We start from the raw sequence: 15,751 nt of genomic DNA, 5'->3' as shown, positions 1-15,751 counted from the left end.
GGAAAAGTTTTTATGTCTAAATATTTAAGACACAAAATGCCTTGGATTAAATTATACAAATAGTGGGAAAATATATATATATATTTTTTAATTTCCCTAATATCCACATAATATGTTAACATCCATTCTTCTACCACTTTTAAAATGAAACTTGGAGAGAGATTTATTTCTCTCAATTCTGTAGAAAAACATAAATGTACATTAAAGTTGGAGACTTCTAGAGTCACAGGGTTGATAAAGCGTCTGGAAAATTCATAATTACATGAAAACTTGTTCTAGTTTGTTCTTTGGAGTACACAGCTTAAGAGTCATCATGGAAAATACAACTGTGGACAGAGCAGGAGCTATTCAATGTTTTTAAAATCCTGGGATTAAAGGTCTAATATGCAAATTCCAAAAACCGAAATAATATTTACATAACTGCCCTCCATCCATGCACAGGTTTCTGTCTCATCTGAAAAGGATGTCATTAACAGCTAGCCTCCATATGCTAGCGGAGAGCAATGGGAGACGTCTACCATGTCCTCTGGTTTCACATCAGTTGCCAGAATTGCCCCATATTTATTTTTCGGTAACATATTTGAGGAAAAGTGATCCTGAAAGAAAATCAGTGACCTGCCCTGCCTAAGTGTAGGTATGAATGGTATACATCTCAAGCAAAAGAAAAAAAATAGAGAGCTATCCACCAGTGTTGTGGATTTCATTTGATATGATAATGTCACCTTTTGTGATTTTTTAATTACACTATGCAATATGCATTCTTAAATTTGTTGGGGTTTTATACGTTACTCGTCTGGATCCACTTTGAAGTAGGTCGCTTATTATCAAACCTTTTGTGAAACAAAGACTCATTTCCTGTGAGCAAACGGCATCACAATGAGGGTGATTGATAATGTTGCAGTTCAAGTGGCACCACTGATGTTCCCTTTAATTGGAAGAGCAATTCCTGCACCTACAAGCTGTAAAAGCATGTCGCCCAGAAACCTCTCTGCAAAAAAATGTTGGTTTTATTCACACAAACATTTTATCAAATAACTGGACTTTTCTATTTAAATTATCATTTGCCTTTGAAACTCTTGAGCAGTAGCTTTGCTCTGGAATTACTTTCTTCATCATTGGTGCCAATCAAGCTATTCAGAAGTCCTCATTCAGATTTGACCTTCACACCCTGTAAGGTGAAGCGTTCCTCCCTTCATATAGAGGAACATGCTGTCACTCCGTTATGAAAGCATCCTGCGCAGTCCGGCACAATCAGGTCAGCCGAGAGGCGACATCTGGTTCCAAGGGATCAAATGTGAGATTAGACTTCAAACAGCTCCAGGTAGCACCAGTCAGACTGTCACACCTGGACCTGAAATAACGAAACAAAAAGTGTACTGGCATGTGATTTATCTTTAACCAGAACCTTAGGATTTATTCTACTGCAGGGAGGGAAACTTAATGACCATCACCAAAAGTGTGTTTGTCAAGACTAATAAAATAAGCAGTGGTCACTGTAGATACGGACTTTTCATCGATTTTTGGAGGGGGCAAAATGAATCTATGTAGCTAATAATGTGGTCCCCAAACTACAGCCCGCGGGCCGGATCCTGCCCGCCTACACATTTGGTCCGGCCCCCTGAACAATATTTTTTTTTATATATATTGTATTTTCCGGTTTATATGTGGATTTTTCTTCAACCACCAGGGGGCTCTGTAGCAGGAAGTGTGTCCTGTAAACTGAGGGTGTTTTGTTTTGCATGGCGCATTGCTGCCATCTGTTGGACTTTTAGGGAACTGCTTGACTTTTATGTTGAACAGTACGGTTGTTTGCTAGCGGTAGAGCAGATGAACACACGTGTTTGTTATGAACGCCGCATTCCAGGTTGAGTTCTTTCAAGCAATGCCTGTAAGTAGCAGCTTATACTTCAAAACAAGCCTTTATGTTAACATATGAGGAATTCATATGCAAGTTACTTTCCCTCAATGGAATATATACTAGTCAGTCCCAGTGACCGTTTCACTAACGTGCTTTCTGGGTAAAAATCAATTGAGAAACGTGCACAGTCTAACACACATGTGCAGCTCCGTACAGCACCAGCAGGTCTCCTTCACTGCCGCACAGGTGTAAACCCAGCTTTGTAGCGCTCATGTTGCGTTTAAAGGCGGCTCGGAAAAACAGGTTACCACATGTTAACAACTGATGAAACAGTTTTAACTGCTGATAAAAGTGACAGAGGACACAGATATGGGAAGTGTGGAAGCCCCTACTGTATCAAATTGACATAGGAATAACAGAGAGTTGGCCACTCTGAGGTAAAGACCCAGCACAGAAAGCGTTCAGTTTTCTTTTTTCATCCAGACGGCTTCCCGCGACCACCCCCCTGCAATGCCACGGCGCCCCCCTTAGGGGGCGCGCCCCACCGTTTGGGAACCTCTGGTGTAGACATTAAAAATTCAAAGCTACTCTTTGTGATAAAATGTTAAGTGGTCTATTTTACAATATATATATATATATATATATATATATATATATATATATATATATATATATATATATACGTATATGTCAGATGAATATTTTTTCAGCTCTCGTTGTGTCTTGAGAGAATATTCCAGGTGACTGCATGTGTGTATTTACATCAGGACCTGTTGATAAAAACAATCAGTTTAAATTATAATAAAGTATGCAGATGTAAAAAATACCACAGAAAATCCAATGACATGTTGATGTCATCCTAAATAAAAACTAAAATGAACACAAATGACAGCAGCAGTCTGGGCCATCAGCTGCACACTGAGCTCATCCTTCCTGGTTTTTATGGCTCACATCCTTCCTAATGAGTCCAGACTACAACATCAGCATCATCCTAATCACTCCACGTCTCACTACTTACTTTTAAGCAGAAAGTCATTCAGCTGCCATAATAATAACTTCTTCCTGTTGCGCTTCACCTTAAGCAAGTTTTCAGCTACATCCGTTTCAGTGTCATAGACCTCAGTCAGCACACTATGCATTTAGCTGGTGCCAGAGTCTTAATTTTTGATGAAAATCTATTGATATTGATATACTGAGAGAGACTCACAGTGCTGTAGATAAGGTATTTAATTTGCAAAGATGGAGGACATGTTTTTAAAACATTAAAACCATATTCTGAGCCTGCAGAATGAAGCTTCTTTCTGCTGGGTGTAGAAATAAAAATAACCACTCTCATAATAATTTCTGCATGAAATTATTTCTCTGAACTCTGAATTAAATTTTATGCCCGAGGCTTTAGAACCATTTTTAATGGGAACCCCTCTGGGTTGTTCCGCCATTGTCCTCCTTCCTACCATCTTCTTTCTGAGCTCAAGTTGTTTCTCCCTTCAAGATAAAAACAGAGACTTTGGTCGAAAACAGACATCAATTTAAACCTCCTGAATGGTGAACTCAGGTACATTTTGGGTACGAAAACCCAAAATTTACCTGCAGCTTTTAGTCCTGTGTGACCTCAGAGCTGAAGGAGGAAGTAAAATGTAAAACTGTAACTTCAAAGCATGTCTGTGTGAAGCAGTTTCAGCGTTTCCTTTGAAGACAGGCAATGAGTGATAAAAGACGAAAGAGAGACTAAAGAATTTAATACTGAAGGCAGAAACCCAAATGATCTTTCAGCACAAGAAAACTGCTGAAATCAGTCAGACAGCTTGTTCAGTTTGGGCGTGAATACATTTAAATCAAATCCTAAATTATTTACCTGACGCCAAGTACAGAGGAGGGAATATGTTAGCTACCATAATTTTATAGGATTAGCTGGTTTTTGTAGCACATGGTTGGTCCATATGTTGCTCCGTGTAAATCTGATTAGTTCAACTTCCCTTTATTTGGAGGATTTATTGAAGTTAATTAAAATGTTAAAAAATGTTGTTTTGATGGTATTAAAATAATGCTAAGTTTTAAAGTTTTGTCAGTTTGCGGAGCCTGTTTTATTGAGTTTTTTTGTAAAGAAGGCTGAGGGGGAACTTGAACCACGGGGAGCAATCAGCGCGTGTCTACTTGAGACTTTGGCAGCTCTGGTTAGTATGGAGATTGGGAGCTGGAGGTTAAATGAGGAGACAGCCTTTCCTTTTGGGTAGAAAAAAACAGGGATCTGCCTTGGCTTCTGACTATCTGAAATATTAACAAGGCTGGGGACTGTGCAGCAGCTGCACACCCCTGGCCTCTGCATAACATTGAGACACAAAGGCTGCATGAAAACGAGGCTGTAAAGAGGAGAAACAAAAAAAAACTGAGTGGGGAAGAGAGTGAGTGATAGACATCACAATAAAAATTACTTTATTTGTGCAGAAAAAATAGAGTAGTGACTGAATTGAACAGGTAACTAACATTAAATGTTGAATAGATTTCTTGCGCTAAGTGTAGTGCTAAGCAGAAAATCAATCAGTAATTTAAAGCTGATTATAATTTAATGCAACGTCTGCATGAGTCACACTGAGCTCATCTTTTTGTTGCAGTTTGAGGCAACTATCTTGTAACCAGAGCTGGAAAAAGCAAACGTTCAGGCGTCAAAGTTTCCAGGAGCACAAACAGCTTTTATATCCACACACCTCACATTTCTGCAGGAATCAAATGAATAGAAACTAAGGGAAAAAATCTGAATATTAGAATTATATCAAAGGAAGATGTAAATATTCATACCCTATCAGGCCGAGGCCGACTGCAGTCTCATTTGAACTTGGTCTGATTCATTATTTTTATTCCAAGGATTGTGACAAAAAGTTCTGAAGGTTCTTAATTCTACAAAATTAGGAAGATTAAATGTTATTCCCTTCGTCAATGTTTTCCAACCAAAACAATGCAGAAGTTTTAAAGTGCTAGATTCATTTTTTTAGCATTTGATTCTGTTCCCAAGTCATATGCAATCAACTGGCTCACATGACCTTGAGATGGCCTTGCTCTCGTTGGATGCATGAGGACGAAATGTTCTGATTACTCTCCTAAAATCAGCATTTTTACCAAACTAAATGTTAGTAGTATGTAAAGTCCAGAGGAGAAATGTAGTAGCAAAAATATGGAGCCATAACTGTGTCCACAAAAAATTCACATTGCAGTTTCATTATTTTCTGGAGTGAATAAATCACAACTTGGAGAAGAAGAAAGAAGCTGCTTTCTGCATATTTCACAATTTTTCTTTTTTTCTTTCATATTTGATTTTCACCTTTGACCAGCTAAGGTGAAATAAAGCAAATAAGTGGTCAGATATCTCAGTGAAGAAAGCAGGCAGGGCTCAGGATGCTCTGGAGAGGAAAGGCTTTCTCATGTATACAAGGAGACGGGCCAAATGAGGCCAGTTGATTGCTATTCTCACATGTGGCATCGTGCAGAGACAAGACAAGGCCAGTGCCAAAAAAATCTATACACCGGCAAAGAAGGAGTGAAGCTGTGTGCGTGTGTGTGTGTGTGTGTGTGTGTGTGTGTGTGTGTGTGTGTGTGTGTGTGTGTGTGTGTGTGTGTGCGTGTGTGTGTGAAAGAGAGAGAGAGAGGAGAGAAAAGTACACAAGGAGACATGGGCTGAAATTCTGCAGAGATTCATTCACTGGTCCTCCCAATCACAAAACACACACACACACACACACACATCTTCACACACTCACAGATATTGTCACAAAGCCATCCCATTCTTTTCAAAGATGATTTAAAAAGAGATTAAAACAGAGAGGCTGATTTCTCTGCAGTCTCCCGTTGCCATGGTGACGCGGAATTTTGTCACTTCCTCCTCCCCCTCCCCGCCCCCCCACCTCCATCCCATGGTCACATCATCAAATCAACACGTAGGTTCAGTCCCGAGCGCAAGGACAAGCTAACTCTATGCCTTTCACTTTCCCTGCAGGTTACAGTGACACGATGCGTCGAGTCGCAACGTTGCCGTTTTTCAGTTTGCTTGACTGTTAAACCGTGAAGTGAAAACAAAAACTGGAGTTTTGAATTGAAAAAAATGGAAGAAATGTGTTGGTTTGCTTCGCATGATACAATTTACCATAAAAACACTGGGACAACAACAAGGAAACACCTGTTGCCTCACCTTTCATCTCGTCTCCTTTTGCTGCTGTTGTTACGTTTGGATGCAGAACGAGCTGAGATCTCATCTCATCTGCTGCCGTCGACGTCCAAAAAGTGTTGCATTATAAGATACTAGTGAACTGAGACAAAACACACACGTGGCAGGAAATGTTAGCGCCGAGAAGGCAGAAATGAAAGAGTCGAGAAGGAAACTATGATAAAGCAGGAGGATAAATACTGAGGCAGGGGTGGGAAAAGATGATCAGAGGTGATGTGGAACAGCTGTGGCATAAAGAAAGCAAATAAACTGAACGAGAGGCAAATTAACACAAAAAGGGAGGTAAACTAAGACTCACAAAATTATACAACACAGGATAAAGATGAACAGATCTGAGAGAAATAAACGCAAAAAACACATGAATAAACCAACAAGCCAAACATAAAGGAATGAACTAATAAAGCAATATGTAGGATCATAACACAGCACAACACAGAAACTGAAGTATTGATTGAAATGTTGTGTTATCAGTAAAGGTCGGATGAAATAAAAAAAAACATCATAAGAAAGCAAGTTAGTAATTCTAAAAATATTAAAATAAATTTCCCTCTGCTTGTTGGGAGAGGTAGAAACATCTCAGACTGTAAAAGTGAAAGAAATGTGACCAAGTCTTCACATGTTTCTGTTTAGCACAACTCCACATAATTATTTTTTCTAGATTTGTCCCGATTAGTGAGCTAATTGGTCACTTTTTTCCTTCCCAGTTTAAAAAAATAATCAATTCTAACATGTTGAAATTACAAAAAAAGGTAAAAGCATATCAAAACATCATGCTGATATCTGTACCGTATTTTCCGCACTATAAGGCACCTAAAAACCTTCAGTTTCCTCAAAAACCGACAGTGCGCCTTATAACCCGGTGCGCCTTATATATGGACCAATATTGAGTCACAACAGGTCTAGCATCTACGGTAAGCAGCCGCCGACTTCATTTTCCCCCGTAGAAGAAGAAGCGCGTGGTGCATGCTGGGATAGTTGTCAGAACGCTGGTTTGTTAATAAAGTTTGATAATATATTTAAAGGGGGGGGGAAGAGAGACAGAGACTGCGGTTTGCAGCGTGTCGGTTGGTCTGTGTTACCCAGAAACCAGTTGGGCACAATATCGCAACACCAACACTGTGAGTGAAACAACGACTGGAGCAGCTACTATATAAAGTACTGGGGGACTATATCTTTACAAATGTAGATGTGTAATAATAGAGTACGGAACAAATTGGCAACCCAAACTGAAGCATTTATTCTATGCGTCTTATAATGCGGTGTGCCTTATATACGCAAAAAGTTTTAAAATAGGCCATTCATTCATTCTTCTTATAGTGCGGAAAATATGGTAGTTTTTTTTTTCTTCTTTACAGTTGATGAAGATCACCTTAAAGTCTCCATGACAGGTTAAACGTGGCCTGATCATGGAAAACATCTTCCAGTGAACAGCACAGCTGAGCCTGTGCACAATTTGGAAGAGTAGTGATCAACTCCAGCTGCTAAGTTAGATCTGCTGGGAGAGCAGCGCTTTGTGGAGGATGTCTATGCATAACACAGATGAACATGCAGCTCACCTATTTATTTGGCATGGAGCGTTTGCTGCAGCAAACTTTGCAGGATTCTGCTATCAAAAGTTAAACCAGTGGGAAACTGAAAAGGGAAAATAAACTCCTGTAAAATTAATACATTAATGAGTTCTTTCTTTTCATTTGAGGTATAAAATTTAAAATTTCACACAAAGTAGATGAGAAGAAAGTAAGTTTAAAACCTGCTTAAAGGTTTTTATTCAAAAGTTACGTTCAATATGACAAACGAGCCTCGTTTGAATACGATTGTAAATATTTGTCCTGCTGAAGCATCTTGCAACATTTCATGTCTTCCTTAAAATGGCTGCTGCAGCTTTAAAGAGGAATGTTGATAGTATGAAAAGAAATATGGTGAATAAGAACTAAAATTGTCCTTGAGCATTAGAGGTAACAAAACGTAAAACAACAAAAAGCTCTTTTTGTTTCACCTGAGAAAGCAGATTCACTTTTGGCTTTCTTATATTTTCATTTCAGAAATTCTAAGAATTTTACAACCTTGAAAAAGCACCACATCTTTTTTATGATTTTTATCGTACAACCTCCCTGCTGTAAAATTTAACAAGGGCTTCCTTAGAACCTGGACTTCTTAAAAGCTCAAAACACAGTTATTCAGTGTTTTACTTAGGAGAAATAAATGTTTTTAAGATCTTTTCAGAGATCAGATCAAACCTGAGATTAAGTTTTTATATTTACCTACATGTTCACACATTTTTAGGATTAAATAATGATCTTTCTGCTGTGGTCTACGTTCAAGCTTAGACGATAATTATTAGGTAATTTATTGTGAAATAAAACAACCAATACATACATTACCAAGTTTGTAAAATGTAAAACTAGCAAATCAGAGTCTGTATTTAATACTCCATGAAGCCCAGTTGGATTTAAGCTCTAAAGCATAAACTCTCTGCAGGTAAAACTCAAACTTACTGCCCTGCCTGTTTCTCATTACTTCCAGAGTTTAGAGAAACAAGCCAGTTGAGGTAACTGGATCTCATACTTTATGAATGATGCCAGAAGTGCTGCCTCAGCCCATCATTTCAGGGGTTAATGGCTTTTAGTAGTGACAAGACGAACTCTGTCCATGCGTGTCAGAGCGAGCACACAACCAGACACGGCAGCGTGACTTCATCAGGGCAGAGCGAGGAGAGAGACGAGATGGAGAGGTCAAAAAGAGAGACGGGTGACAGGAGGAGTCCTGTTTGGGGACATATGAGTCATCTTTACACACCGTCACCACAAACAAATCCGGTTTTTCTTTCCCGCCCCCAGCAACTTCTATAATTGACTCCTTTTGGACGCAGGTTCCATTTTGTGCCTTAGAAGATGAGACGGGTTTCTTTCTTTGTATTTCTCCCCTGGTTTCTCTTTCATCCTGTGAAGTATCTGCAGGAAGTGATGAACAGTGCTTTTTTTAAAAAAAAAAAAAGAAAAAGAATAGATGCTTATCTATTATTGAACGGCAACCAGCAGGAGCTTTCGGATGCTAAAATAAATATGACAGCTCTGGAGAGATTTGTAGAGATCCTGAACTAAGCCCTTTCAGGCTCGTAGGTTTCTGAGCTCTCGGTTTAACAGGGAAGTAAAACTTGTGTGCTGGAAACGTGATAAATAACACGCTCCTTTTGTTGAACATTAGCATTTCAAATCAGGGGAATAAAACCTTTCATGTTTTTGGATACGCACTCTTGACGGATGGCTGAAAGGAAAATCACTGTAATCGCTGCTGAGTTTTTAAATCATTTTTATGCCTTTTGGCTTCCCTGATAAATCACTCTTCAGACTCTGCATGTTGTTCTACCAGCTAAAGCCACAATAAAGGAAACATGCTTCAGTTTCAGGGATTCATACATGATATCATGATTAATGGGGAATTGAACTTGCCTTCAGAAATACGACACGCTCTCTGGACACGTTGTCAACTCGATGCGAGTCAAGAGAATTATTATTAGGACAATTTACCACGTTTCCTTTTTTCTGTCTCAAATGATGACGTTCATTTGAATCAATAAATCAAAATGAGATAAAGCTTTACTGTCCACCAATAGACAGTTTTCTTCGGTTCTCCAACCATAAAATAAAACACAATATGATCTATTTGACCACATCCTGTCAGAAAGGTGTGTATTGTCCTTTTTAACATTAATGTTATCTGTTTGAGAGTTTTTGCATTAAATGTTAAATGTGTTTAGCAGCTGTATTTAGCCTCACATCTTCTTGGTGTTGATTGATTTCGAAACTAAAACCAGCCGGTAATCCTTTCTATCCTCAAACTGTTCCATTTGTTGTTTCTTCCAATAAATTAGGAACTATATTAGTGCCAGGTGTTGAAAAGACAGAGAAGCAAAGCATTTTCCCCTGAAGAACTTCAGTCCTACAGTAAGATTAAACTGAGGAGATTTTTTAAAAGAAGAAATGTCAGGTTTACTTAAGTCACTTCCTACATAAATACTTTAATATTCACTCACTTTTGCATGCAGGTGCATGTATTATTCCGATCCGTCTTGAGTGTCGGCAATGCCAGTGACGTTATAAACACTGCTGTGTGTATTTCCATACTAATTTCATAATCAGTATCTGAAGCAGCAGCTGAGGATGCATGTTTATCTGGGGCTCAGAGATGCTAATGCAGTGCAAAGGCTTGGAAAGACATCGGCGATGACATTGTTTTTAACTCTGAAGGCCATCGTTTTACAGTGTAATTAAAGTGAAAATACTTTTTTAAAAAGCCACCAATCTCCCTAAAGGAAAACATACATTTAGCTCAAGGACAGACCATTGATATAATTTTTAGATAATTTACAAAAAAATCCTTTAATTGGAGTCGAGGTCTAAATGGCCATCCCGGCACGCAGAAGCTATGTAGCAATAGCTAGCAAAACTACTACTAACCCTGCACACACCACGAACTCTAACTAACACACTGATAGTCTAAAAAACCCATCAAAACACTCTTAGTAAAATCCACAACATCGCTGCGCCCTCGTCTCTTGCCGTATCCAAATCCCCCTCCCCCCCCCTCGTTTCTCTCCGCGTGTCTCCGTTCTACCTAGCAACAGACCGTCAACACATTTTCATTGGTTGTTTCGAAATGTGGTACGTTTAGACCCCACAAAATAAGGCGGAAATGATCGATCATATTTCTGGCTTTATTTTGAAGTAAATAACCACAAAACCAAAATAAAAACACCACTTTTATAAAGTTTGAAGTCCGTGCTGTCCAACAGAGTTGAATTGAAAACTCGGTATGCCGTCCATGTTATTACGAAGCCTTATAAATGTGTCACATGCGTCACAGTTAGCATGCTAAAGGCTAACGTTCAATTTGAAGACTGAAGAGTTTTAGTTTTCCTGTACAGTTGCTTGACTAACAGTGGTAGAGTGATGAGGGTTTGGTTTTGCAGGTAGTAAAGTAGCCCACACACTCCTCTACACACCAACACAGCCATCGGTCTGACGGCTAAAGTTTGGTCAGATGAGCACCAGAGCTAACTTACAAAGAAAACCTGACCAAGATTTCTGCACTGCAATAAATTAAGACCTCTAGTTGTTGTGAAAGCTGCTTCTACAAAACATAACTTTGCTTTTACTTCCCTTGCTAGCTGCACTTTCCGTATATTTCCAGCAAACACACCAGCTTCTCATTAACCAATTCCTTTTTATAAACATTTCCCAGCCTCACTTTGGAAATCCTCCCTTAATTTTGTCTCATTGTTTTGAGATAAAAGCCAGATTCTAACATCTTTCTGTCTGGCACCGATTTCTAAGTTTGGTTGTGTTATGACTGCTTTTATCTCCGTTTAGAGCAGTCTCTTTCAATCACAGTAGTTAGGACACAGTTCGTGGCAGCGGGTTTTTACGAACACACACAGAAAGGTTGTCGAAGTCAGAGCTAATCTGTGAGATGAAGAGACAAGAATGTTTGGATTCTTTAGCTTTAATCCTTATTGGAAACTGAAGTTTTTATTTAAGAAACTTGCTGTGTGGATATGCACTGAGCTGACAGCTCAGAGAAATCTTTCTGCAGCTTAATACTTTTCTTACTTTAGCTTGAGATAGGAGTTTTTTTTTCAGAAATGCAAACATCACACTCCCCAACTGCTAATGAGTTGTCTGTTTTTCTGTTCCTCACAAAACCTGGTGTTTTTCTCAGTCTTAGAGATTTTAATGTTTTGATCAGTGACTTTCACTTTAAATAATGATTGATATTTTATAGAAATAGATAAAATATATTATGAGACAGTCTAACTGTGATACAAATTGCTGTATTTGCTCCAAAAGGGGCTGAGCTGGTTAGGAATGAAGATATTTTAGTTATTTTTGTAAAAAAAAAAAAATAAATAATAAAATAGGAATGGTTTAACAAAGTAAAAATATCAAAAAATACAAATAACATAAATGGGAAACAAAACTCAAGACTGTGCAGCTAAAAATGTCACTTTACCATTTTGTAGTCTTGGTTGTTTTAACACCCAAACAATTTCAGGTGAGAAAAAGGAGCATGTCGCCGGAGAACATTTCATTTCCACAAAGTGTCACATCACACTGAGATAAATGGTATTTTATAACCATTTTTAATTTTTTTTAAATGTCAACATGGCAGTCCTGGTTGTCTGCATGCGTTTTTAGAAGTTTTGGGTTACAGGTTTAGGGTAAGGCGTGTGATGGTTAGGCTGTAGGAATGAATTAATAATGAATGGAAGTCAATGCAAAGTCCTTGTGAAGATAGAAAGAGATACTGTGTGTGTAGCGTAGCATAGGTGTGTGTGTGTTAGTTGTAAGGATGTTACAATAATGAGGAGAGTAATAACCTTGCTGCACTTGGTGCCCATGGGGTCTATGGGCCCTAAACATGTCCTCTCGGCCCCCAGAGGCTTCAGCAGGCAGATGTAGCAGGTCGGCAGTGAAACCAGGCCAGAGACGCTCAGGGGAAGAGACAGAGTTTAAAACCTGCCGCCATGTTCCCCAGAGCAGGTGAACACCGGCAGCCAGGTGACTGCAAAGCCTCCTGCAGCAGAACAATCAGCATCAAGGAGGAGGAAACCTCCTGAGGGCCGGAAACCTGTCAGCCAGGCACCGGCTGTCTACAGCCACCAGGAGCAGTCAGGCGGGAGTCCAGACGTACGGATACTGAGATAGATGTGAAGGTGTTATTCTGTGCTGACTAGATCTAGCTGTGGTAAAGAACCAGGACTCTAGTGACACCTGGAGCGCTAATCGCTAACGTGGCAAAAGGCTCAAAAAGATCTGAGATACAACTGAGATGGCAGAGAGAAGAGAGACAGCATTTGTGGAGGTTGATGGCAGAGATCATGACATAAAGACAAGATGTCTGACCGTCGGACTCCAACCAGGAACCGGATCCGTTTCCAGTGACCCACAGGCTGCAACAGAATCCCAATACAAACACCTGCAGTGAACAGCTAACAATACAAGAATCATCTCTAATGTGACTGTGATGCGTAAAAAACACATGTTTACGTGTGCATTGTGAAGAAAACCTCTTGAAAAACGGTCAGATTCCCGTTTCTGCTGTCAGAAACTCTTTATTCAAGCGTCAAACACATTCTGGACCAACTTCAGCTTCTCACTTTTTATTTGATTTCTTCCATCAAGGATCAGTTCACAGCAAGAATCAAACATTCTTAATAATTTTCAACAACCATTTTTATTCTAAAATACTAAATATACAGTTTTTAAGATACAAATGTACATCTTGCAGTTTATATATACATTTTGCAGGGTGCTGTTATTTGTAACTTTAAGGTAATATAATAGTCTAACCTTGCTGAACTCGAACCTTTAGTGCTGTAAATTATCCCACTCAGGCAAAGAGTTTGACCTTTAATTATTGCACTCCCTCAGTTTGATTTCCAGTGACGTGACGCGTTAGTCACAATTACTGATCCTTGATGGTTTTAAAGCAACGATCGAGTTTTTTTTCTGTACAATCAAGTTGGCTGTTCAGTCTTATAAAGCGCCTTCAACCCTTTTGCTCTGCAGCTAACGAAGATTATCTAACCGCTCTTTTAGCGCCATTTTAATTGTGTGGACCTTTAATGTACAAACAGAAATCCTCAGTGGAGAAAGCACACAAAAAACAAAAACATTTAAAAGAGAGAAGAGGGAAAAACAACAGAGCTGTGAATTTAAGTTCAAACGGGCATTTGGCCACAGCAGGAAAAAACACCTTCCTTTAAAAAGGATTTTTATGGTTTTCCTGCCATTTGAAGTTAAAACTAAGCAGTGACATGTTGCTTAAATCACTCTTGACCTCATCATGTGGCAGCAGCATAGTTAAAGCACCGGTCGGCTGATTTACAAGAGTTCAGCAGGAACAACTCAGGAGCTCTTTGCTAGAAATGTGGATATTAATGTTGGAGAAATTCAGTCGACCAAAATCATTTTTGACCAACATTTTATAGCATTAAGACCTGAACTGGCTCCACTTGCTCAAAGCTTCATAACGTTGATAAAAAAGAATCAAAGGAAACTTTAATGCTCAGCTTAATCCAAATTAATGTCGTGTAAAATAAACTGATTTTCACATAGATAATAATGCCAATTCTCATGCATCTTTTTTTATTAACTTCCATCTGTCCCCCCATATTTAACCTTCTCCTTACCTTCCTCTCCCCCGTCACGTTTTCTGCCTCCCATTGTTTATTTTCTGCCCTGAAGCCTCTGAGGACTAAATTGTTCTGGAGGGATCAGCGCCCGTGTTGCTGTCAGATGATGCCCTGGGTGTTTGCAGGAAGCCGCTCGGTCTAAGCTCATTTTTTACGGTGCGAGTCTCCTGTTGGAATATCTTTAAAGTTTACACATGGAGAGAGCAAAGTTGTACAACAATGCAAAGCCGAGGCTGAACTGGAAAAGAGATTAACAAGAAACAAATGGGTGTTTTTTTAAAAAAGCTTCTCTCCATTTATCTGGCTAGTTTTTGCATTGTCCAACTTTGTTTTCAACAATGCACACGAGGAAACGATGCAAATCATCTCTCTTTGCAGATATTTCCATTTAATTACCTCATTCTTGGTCAACTGTGAAGGGCTTCTGCATTGTTCCTCCTTTTAGCCCAACATTCTTGTTTTTGGGTGCATGATGGAGCCAAAGAAAGCTTCAGCTCTGCTATGTAAGCTGCCTGTGAGCTAAAACCCACTGGAGGGGGTAAAACACTCCAGAATATTCCAGCAGGCGGATCTATGTAAGCTTTACCCAATTTCCTCCTGCAGGTTTTGTCAGTTCTCTGTTTTTTATTAATTTTATTCACCACTGATTTAAGCCTTTAAGGGCCAGGAGAGCTTGCAACCACGCCTCTTTGTCATATACAGCAGTGGTCCCCAACCCCCGGTCCACGTGGACCAATTGGTACCGGGCCGCGCAAGAAATAATTACATATTTCCGTTTTATGTATTATTTGAGTCTGGAGGCTCTTTTATTTTTGAAAATCCTTTAACCGGATTCTCTCGGTTACTTGCGCGCCAACATTGAGCCCACAAGCAGCAAAATGAGTAAGAAACAGATCAGATGTCTTTGGAAAGTTTCTTTGCAAAGGGGAAAAGGCCCAGAGAAGAGACAGGAGAATGGATTTATCCCGGACCGATAGGTGAGTCCCACATTACAAGCCGCTCTGCGTAACATGCGGCGACCGGCTGCTAATGAGGGAATGAAGTGAATATAAGCAACACGTTGGGTGTTATTGTCTCTCATCAGTCCCAGATCGGACCGTCTCGTTGCAGAGAAACAAGCACAGGGCTCCGTTAGTCATTATCGTGAGTTAAAATTTTTACGAAAGTTAAATGTTTGTTTTTGTGGCGCATCTGTATCTTATTTTGAAGGGATATGTAAACGTTACCATAGCGACCAGAGTCAGAGCGTTTGGGCAGTGGTCTAGAGGAGATGAGTAGAACTTGTGAGTCTTAAGTCTGGTTTAGACGGAAAGATTTAAGAATTGTCGGCCGATTCTCCAAACCTCTGTGACCACAGAGCTGATAAAAGTCCAACAGGTTCGATCGGTTCGTGTGTCCAGCCACAAAGCAGGAGCAACACACCACACGAACCGATTCCAATTTCCAAGTCTTGACCGGTCCACGATAATAAAAAGGTTGGGGA

Source organism: Poecilia reticulata, chromosome 4 (genome assembly GCF_904066995.2).
Source record: "Poecilia reticulata chromosome 4, P_reticulata-male-v2, whole genome shotgun sequence".
Classification (NCBI taxonomy): Eukaryota; Metazoa; Chordata; class Actinopteri; order Cyprinodontiformes; family Poeciliidae; genus Poecilia; species Poecilia reticulata.
The sequence above is the reverse complement of the archived record's forward strand: the minus strand, read 5'-3'. Positions refer to the sequence as shown.